Source organism: Lineus longissimus, chromosome 16 (genome assembly GCF_910592395.1).
Source record: "Lineus longissimus chromosome 16, tnLinLong1.2, whole genome shotgun sequence".
NCBI lineage: Eukaryota > Metazoa > Nemertea > Pilidiophora > Heteronemertea > Lineidae > Lineus > Lineus longissimus.
This window is the reverse complement of record NC_088323.1, coordinates 8821243-8830295: the sequence shown is the minus strand read 5'-3', so window position 1 is coordinate 8830295 and position 9053 is coordinate 8821243. Positions and strand designations below refer to the sequence as shown.

Below are 9053 nucleotides of genomic sequence, written 5' to 3'. Positions count from 1 at the left end.
CGAAATTGACGGACACCAATTTCAAACACGCCGCCCTGGTGGCCATATTGATAATCGGAACAAGCCCGTTTTCGAAGGTAACCTTCCTCTAGTCACCCCCAATGTACATACCAAAAAATGAATTGATTGTCAAAGCCGTTCTCCTAGAAATCGACGGAAATCAAGTGGCAGACGCCCGCCCGCCCGCCCGCCCGGACGGCGCACGTGACGACAATACAATATCTATCTGATTCCAAAATGTATGTTAAAAGGCCTAGCACTATCAAGTCCAAATATATAATTATGCAGTGTTTCTGGACACTGTAACATGCCCTCCCGTCGAAGAAGAAGAAGACGCGTCCCCGCGTCTAGGCGCGTCCTCGCGTCCTGGAAGACTATTGCATGCACAATACCGAATGAGATGAAGCGATTACCAACCAAACGGGAGTTGCGAGTATGGGTGCAGTATATCTCGTTGAACGTAGTACTGTTATAACGGCGTCCCTCTGCATGTCAGCACATCCAAGAGCACTAGCTATATAACGAAGTTCAAGGAGTCAGGTTACAGAAAATACACTGGCTATTACGTCAAAACGCACTGTTGATCACGTACTCATATGTACGAGTATTTACGACGGAGTAATGTCCTTTCGAACGTCGTTGATTCCACGACAGCCGCAAGACGGTATTGGACAATGCCTGTTAAAATGTTGTATCGTCGTCTTGATCGATGAGAGTATAACTGTCGGCTGCAGGGCAGATTGATGAAAAGTTCGAGATGAACATGACCTGACGGTTCGATTTGGAATAAACTCCACTAATTCGCATTGGTGCAAGCAACAGCGTCCTTCCCAGAGTTGATGACTTGTCCTCGAAACAAAAGGCCAGGTGGTTCTGAAACTAAGCTAAATATATTTAAGACACTGGGTTTCAAATTTGACAGGAGCACTCTCAAAAGTGCAATGAACGGTAGAAAAATGACAAAGTCGCACAGTCCTTACGCGTGCCTTATTCCGAGTACTGATTGAACTAATTCTCAAATACACCAATGTTCCCCTTTTAAACTAAACTTAGATCACGCCTGATGATCAATGCTGATTAACGGCACTAATACATGCCTCACTGAATACTTAATGCACATATATCTAGACAATCTTACAAGAGAAACAGTAACCAACTGGAGTTCAATCCAACCGATAATGGAGATAAAAGTTTCGATCATGGACTGATGACAAAATATACAAATAGTGGTAAAAGTTAAGGAGAAACAAAAACTTTCCGCAGTTCAATGCAGTGCAACCAATGAAAAATAGCAATGTGGATTTATACTTCCAGATATTCTTACTGGATCACACTCAAAACCGTTCTATACGAAGCCCAAATTCACGGCGCCGGACTCTTCTGGTCGGCGACCGTAATAAAAAAACCCAATACAATACCACTGTCGTCCTCTTCTCTGAGTAACGAACATATTCAGAATCCAGGCTAAAAAAACACTATCGGCTGTCATCCATTATTTCATTTCCTTTATATTCTCCCCATTGCTACTCAAACTCGTTCCGTTTGCTAAAATTGACAGGTTTAAAAGCATAGATACATCACACATAAGTTAGAATAATTCGAAGGAAACAATAGATCTAAAATGAAACCAGTTCGCTGCAATACCCAAAGCATAAGCATGAATAATGCACAATACGACCATGATAAGATTTTTCATAACTTTAAGCGCTAACCAATAAAACACTCTCAAGAGTTCTACACCTCGTGAAAAAGAAAATTAAGTATTCCAATGCACACTACGTTTATCAATATCTCAAATCGATTCAACCCGTATATATCAGTTCAAAGATGTTGCAAGCAGAGTTTAAAAACATCAATCAAATTTATGTGGAAGCGTGTACGAATTTTAAAATCAATAAAAATAATGATCCTTCAGCTCTCACCGCTGACCTAACTACGCTCTGCTACCATGTACGCCGCACGCTTGATACGGGATGTTGGTTCTAATATGGTGGGACAAACCCATCAGTCGATACCCAGTTCAACGTTAGGTTAGCCCCTCCAGAGGCTGTAAATCTTGACCTGGCAGTTTATAAGAATAGTGACTGCCGGTCGTCAACAGAGAGGTCCGAAAGAACCAACTAAACAACTTGATATAGATTTCATACTTTTCATCAGGCAATTTACAACTATAGGATAAGAGGGATAGAGTGAAGAGTTCCGAATTAGGCCTGGGAGAAGATAGAAGAGGAGACAGGAGATGTCCTACCTTTGCCATGGAGTCATACCAGGGACGGGCACACACATGAACAGTTTATAAGAGCTCACAGCTCAGAAACGCTGCTGGGGAATTCGGGGGAATTCAGTTACCTGTAGAAATCAGCCGCGTCCCATGGCATGCGTCCATCGCCCAGGTCGGTCGAAGGGAAAAAAGCCGCGATCTCTAGTTCGTGGTCGATATGTTACATATCGGGAGTCAACCGTGTCATCAGACCATATGAAATGACCAATCAGAAAGTGCCAACGCATTAAGTTAAAAGCCTTGAACGATACACTAGTGATAAACGCATGTTGTTATTACCTGAATCACTATTGGCTAACCTTGATAGATATCAGATTGGCTATCGCAATTAAATATTAAACCATCTGCCTGATTCCAAAATGTATGTTAAAAGGCCTAGCACTATCAAGTCCAAATATATAATTATACAGTGTTTCTGGACACTGTAACATTCACCTCAAATCATGCAGCACTCACAAACACAAAATCAAAGCTGCCCTTAGAAATTGGTAGACACCGGGATGTGGATACATTTTATCTGATGATCGAAGCAAAAAACAATTTCGTTTATTCTCAATAATCTGGCTCTTCATCTAAAAACTGCAAAATCATCTTCCTTCTTACTCTGTTCAATTTCAGCTAATTGTCCAAGTCCTACTTGTTGACCTTCATTGTCGCCAATAATTGAGCAGATCTCCAGCTCCAATAGCAGTGCGCACAGCATCAGCACTGATCTTCTCCAAATACAAGCTGATTATTTTCACAACTTCTCGAAGTTCGATTTGGGGACTTTCCCTATCATCCTCGATGTCACCTAAAACTGGGCTGCATGCATAATAAGCAGTAAATTGTGACACTTACCCCCATGAACGATGTCCTCCGGCAGGAACAGTTTCATGAGATCAGAAGGAAGTGGTTCGTAGGAAATACATTATGGGTAATCCCCTATTCATGACAATTGGACAACAGTGACATCAAGAAGTCATGTCCTTTTCACAGGGAAAGGTTTTCTCGGCCACCTATTTTATATGATGGGCAATTTCAAAGTGGATTTAGTTTTTTAATATTCCAAGCTTTTAGGGCTTTTATGTAGCAACAATGCAACCTTGGAAACACTGAGCAACACCTATCAGACCTAATGCCTTATTTGAAAAATCTGTCCGTTCAGGACTGCTGCAAAAAATGTACAACGTTCCCGATATTAACACTTACACCAGCTACAAAATCACCCAACGGACAGCCTCAATTAGATATAATTATGCTGACTGCGAGTAAACTGACACTCTAACTGCAGAGCACGAGCACTAGCGGCTCTAATTACAAAACTACCGTTCTTTCTCGCTAAGCCAATTCCATTAGTTACCATATAATATTTCCGTTGAGATAGCTGGGGACAAAGAGCTCCTCAGATAGGACATAGCCATTTGCAACAGTTCGTTCCTGGGCCGGTGAGTAGACTCAGCATCACGTCCATACCGATCTACCGTCTTTTGTGCGTATACCATCCTCCACCGCCGGTAAATTCCCCTTGATCGGCCGACAGAACGGCTGTTACTACATTATCGGTTGTCGCCACGTCCAGCAAAATGTTTATACTTATAATATCATTAACAACGCAAATATATCAATAACTTGGTCATAAGACTAACTGTTTTTTTGTCAGTTTTTACGATTTCCAAAGTTAATATTTTTTGAAGTACTTTCTTTGTAATAAACAAACTTTATATTAATTAACGTGGTGTGTAGAAGGGGGACGTGCGGAGAATAGCAGAGCAAGGTAATCCCTGTTCATTCCCTTCCTTTAATACACGTCCATATCGCGACAATACACTCGTGGGTCTCGGAGGAGACACGCACTGAGGGCCCTCGTCGATAGTGGACATGATGGAAGACCAGTGTTCAAAAGTAATCATGGTTATTGCTTGGGCGATTCCAGGTATGCTTACCTGACACTAATCCACTGTGCGTGTTGTAAAGGAGAAGGGTAACCTGATCCTAAAGCGTCCCTCAAAGATGTGTGTTTACAAAGGAAGCTGTTTGGACGCTATAACATGACAGTTTGTTTAGGGGGTGGGACTTTCTTTTGTTGAGGTGTTTTCATTTCAATCAAAGGTTGCACAAAAGGTTTTTAACTTTAACAATTTTCTTAGTTTAGCAATCGTGTTAAATCGAATGGACTCACATGTAATTGAAGGACACGTTGGCATGATTTGACTTTTGTTAAGTTATCGCCTTATTCGACATAAAGCTAAGTCTGTGCACATGGGCACGGGAAGGTAATGAAGTGATCATGAGATGGGCGATCGTTTTTTGAAGACTCTGATGAACGAAATTCGTCAAATGATTATTAGATGAACAATCTTTTTTACTGACTCTGAAAAAAATTTGGCAACTACAGCTCCTTTGAATCAAACAAAAAGGGTAAGTTAATCGATTTATGTTTGTTACATGTAGTAGTCCTATGATTTGCACTCTTTGCACTCTTTTTCCCCGAGTACTTTCATTCAGAAGTGGCAATTATCAGCAAAGAAAAAGTCATACGGGAATAGGGAACAACATATGGCAGTTTAAGTTTAATATGATACTTTATTTTTCAAACATCTTTGCATATAAAAAATAGTTAACTTCCGAAAGCTGAAGCAATGCATTAATAGTCCTGGGATACAACGATTAAGCATTCAGAATACAAAGAATTCAAAGAATGGCGGCACTGTGGCAGTGAAAGTACAAAAACGAGTATCAATAATAATAATACACGACATAATGATGAGAGAAAGGATTTTCGGCTGTGAATAAATCAATCAGGTCTGAGGTCAACAACAATGGCCAATAAATCTTACTGGAAGGTTGCAGGACTAAAAAACAAGTGTTAAAACTAGAGTGCTCTGAGCCATGGAGTAATACCGCCAGCTTGGAGTTCAGATTTAGGTAATTGAAGAATTCGAAGTCGAAGTTTGGCAGTATGGTATGGTATAGTATGGTAGTCATGCTACATGTTTCATGTATAAAATTTACTCGTTGATCGGGTAGAAAAAACAACAACTTATTTGTGGATCTGAATCAATACGATTTTATTTGCACGCACCAACATGATACCAAAAGACATAAAGGCTCTTACATCATCCAGCGCGCGATTGATACTGGTCGCCCTTTTAACACGTGAATGATAAAACAATCAGTGAACTGCTGATAACACTAAGATTTCACCGGAAAACCATCATTTACTAATCCAACTACTACACACCTAGCTCCACCATTTCAGTGACACTATGACAATATATCTATTACAATATTAATTTTAATTAAAGCTGTTAAGACAAGGTTGCTATTCTGGTCCGCGATTACATTGAGGAGGATAAGAAAAACGGTCGAGAGCTCTCTAGCCGGGGCGGGAGCCGGCGACGAGGAACGGTCACATTCGCGTTTTTTTATTTATGTATTTGTACCACAACTAACATAGAATGTGCATTTTATGCTGAAAATTGACGATTTCCTGTGAACTAGTTCCGAAGAAGTTGACACATAATCAATAAGCTCGCGCAATTATACTATTTAACCCCAAGACGAATTACCTCCGATACTTAGAAACAATGTTACTGCTCAGATTTGAAACGATTGACTAACATTTAGAACTCGTTATTTAGCATAAATGAATATATACAAATATCGAAGTTCGTTTAAAACGATGTTCGTTTATGTTCGTTTGACTTTCGTTCGACGCAATCGTTCCTGGGAGCAAACAAAACACCCCACAACCGTTTCACAGGCGTTTTCTAAATCGTTTGAGGTTCATTTTGTGTTTCGTTTAGTGTAAGTTCGTTTTGAAAAGCGTTTGAAACGAAATCAAAGTGGATATGATCCCTTATTACTGCACTCTTCGAAAGGAATAACTACCAAAACCTGTGAAACTGAAGTGAGAAATCTCAGCGGACCAATGATTCCTGCCTGATTCTCCCCTCTATCTTAGGAAACAGGTAACACGAGAACATCAGCACAGACACCATGGAAACCACAGAATCGGATATCGTTTTGACAACCACAGGGCTTCGAAAGCCATATTCTGCATACGAGATATTTTTAATGCTAACCTTAAGACTCGTCGTTACCATCCCTGGCATTATCGGAAACGCACTTTGTTTAGCTGTATTCAGGCGCCAAAAGAGGTCGTCGTCGGCGTATTTCTTCCTCCGGGCCTTGGCTGTGTGTGATATCATGTACATCTTCTTCTATTTTGTACTGGATGTGCCGGATCGTGTGATGGCTCAAGTGAAGGGAGTTCCGCTCCATGGTGTGTATAAATCCTTGGAGAGCTATGTCATTCTCATGTTTCCAATCGTCAATGTTTTGGAGATGTGGAATGTTTACGTCGTTGTCGCAGTATCCATAGACAGGTAAGGACAAATCTCAACGTGGTTTACCCGTCGGCTAAATGATATTCTATGTTGTCCCTCACTGCCCTTTCTCCTAGAGTCAGTATTAGCAAAATAAATACCGATAATGCTTGTAACTTTACCTCATTCAGAACCCAATGCGTCCAGATCAGTGACACTCGTTCAACGGCCCGGGAACTGTCTTATGGTGTGCCTCAGGGATCTGTGCTTGGCCCTATTCTGTTTCTCATTTATATCTTACCGCTAGGACATCTTATTGACCAAGGATTCACTCTCCGCCATGGTTATGCTGATGACACCCAGCTATATATCGCCCTACCGATTCGCTCGGCGGACCAGCGGATACTCCATCTTGAGGACTGTCTTCACTCTGTCCAGAAATGGCTGACCGAGAACAAACTAAGGGCAATCCTGCCAAGACTGAAGTCAAGCTCTTTGGGTCACAAAATTCTCTGAACTCACTTAACATTCATACCCTGTCAGTTGCTGGCACGGAGGTTATTGTTACAGCAGACCCTGTCAGAAACCTTGGAGTCATGTTCGATCAGACACTGTCTATGTGTTCACATGTGAACCGGGTGGTTCAGTGTGCAACATTTCAACTCAGAAATATTGGGCGCATGCGAAGGTTTCTGACAGAGGCTGCCACTAAACTTCTTGTTCACTCAACAGTAATATCCAGGTTGGACTACTGCAATAGTCTGCTTGTTGGCATTGACGATAAGGTGTTGAATAAGTTGCAAAAAGTGCAAAATCTTGCTGCACGCATAGTTACAAGGTCACGTAAATCTGACCACATCACCCCAGTCCTTAGGTCTCTCCACTGGCTACCTGTTCACCAGAGAATCCAATTCAAGGTTCTTCTACTAGTCTTTAAATCTCTGAAGGGACTTTCACCCACTTACATCTCAGAACTCCTGCCATTGTATGTGCCTGGACGATCGTTGAGGTCTGAAGACAAATGTCTTCTCAGAATCCCCAGGTTTCGCCTTCGGACATATGGTGGCAGGAGCTTCACAGTCCAAGCATGCAGGCTGTGGAATAGCCTCAGTCCTGATCTGCAGAATGCAGTTAGTGAGCAAATCTTCAGACGGTGTCTTAAAACGCACCTTTTTCGAACTTGTTTTGGACCGCATTAGAGCAATTCTAAATTGGATTTTGCGGGTATAAATGTAAATTTTATTATTATTATTCTACCTATACAGTATTCGCCAGTGCACAACCAATTAAAGAACGGGAAGTCTAGATCCCTTAGAGTGGAACGCCGTTCATAATAACTGGTGTTCCAGGAAAGTAGAAATGCAGTTATACATAATGCCGTAGAGCAGTTATTATGCATAAAGATTTGCTGAAATTTGGTGTTTATAGTATGTGTATGTCTGTCAACACAACGGCATTGTTTAAGTTATGTTATATTCAGGACGTAATCAAACGATTGGAAATATTTAAATCAAATTACAACTTTCAAATATTTAACGAACGGCGTAGGCCTTTAAATCAATTACTTGCTGTTCACTCTTTCCGCGGGAATCTGGTCCCTACATTTTTGTCTCTCTAAATTTCACTTTTGCTGCCCCCGGACCAGAAAACAGCTTTGCCCTTTAGCTCCTGAGGTATCGGCAAACTCAGCGTGGATGTGGCAAAAATCTTTTTAAATGAGCAGGGGGTTTCGGTGAGGCTTTCGACCGATGGTAATTTTTGCTCTTTATTGTCTCGGGCGTTTCAGGAGCTAATGGGTTAATATTCCAAGCGCTCTCTCTATAGGACACACTCATTATCTGATCACTCACGAAATTACCTACGGCGATTTTTTAAGATGTCATAGAAAGAGGAGATAGCGTCTCACAACTTCCAGTTCTTTAGAAGGGATGGTTACAATTCGGAAGTTGCAAAATGCAAATGAATTTGGAGATCGTTCTGGTCGTCGTGAGATCATAGACGAAGTTGTAAGACTATGTATCCCCTTCAATATCCCAAAAAGATTAATAAAAAAGTGTTTGTTTCATTGATGTGAACGCTACACATCACCGTTGGTCTGGTTTGCCATTCAATTACTTTATTTCAGGTACATCCATATATGTATGCCACTGAAAGCAAAGTCGATGGACACGCGCAAGTATGCAAAGATTGCCGTTATTGGGACATTCTTCTTCTCTCTGATTTCTATTATGCCAAAGATTTGCAGAAGATACACTGAATGGGTATGGAATGAGAAAGAAGAAGTATACGAAGCTTGGATCATGACCCGACAATATGGAAAAACGAGCACATATTTTGTATGGTTTTATGTCTACGTTATGCTCGTGATACACTTGATACCACTGTTTGGCATTTTGATACCTGTCAACGTGGCTGTCCTGCGTGGATGGAGAAGAATGCGACAGGAACAAGGTACAATAAAA

General features: G+C 41.1%; 1 long non-coding RNA gene across 2 annotated transcripts; it reads left to right on the top strand.

Moving 5' to 3' along the window:
- The first annotated feature begins 3522 nt into the window (after positions 1 to 3522).
- On the top strand, positions 3523 to 8798 carry LOC135500606 (uncharacterized). 2 transcript variants are annotated; one of them, XR_010449488.1, is made up of 4 exons: positions 3523 to 3708; positions 4411 to 4681; positions 6228 to 6651; positions 8717 to 8798. It is a non-coding gene; the product is annotated as an uncharacterized LOC135500606 (long non-coding RNA). The 2 variants fall into 2 exon arrangements; XR_010449489.1 differs by lacking the exon at positions 3523 to 3708 and adding an exon at positions 4006 to 4037.
- The last annotated feature ends 255 nt before the right edge of the window (positions 8799 to 9053 follow it).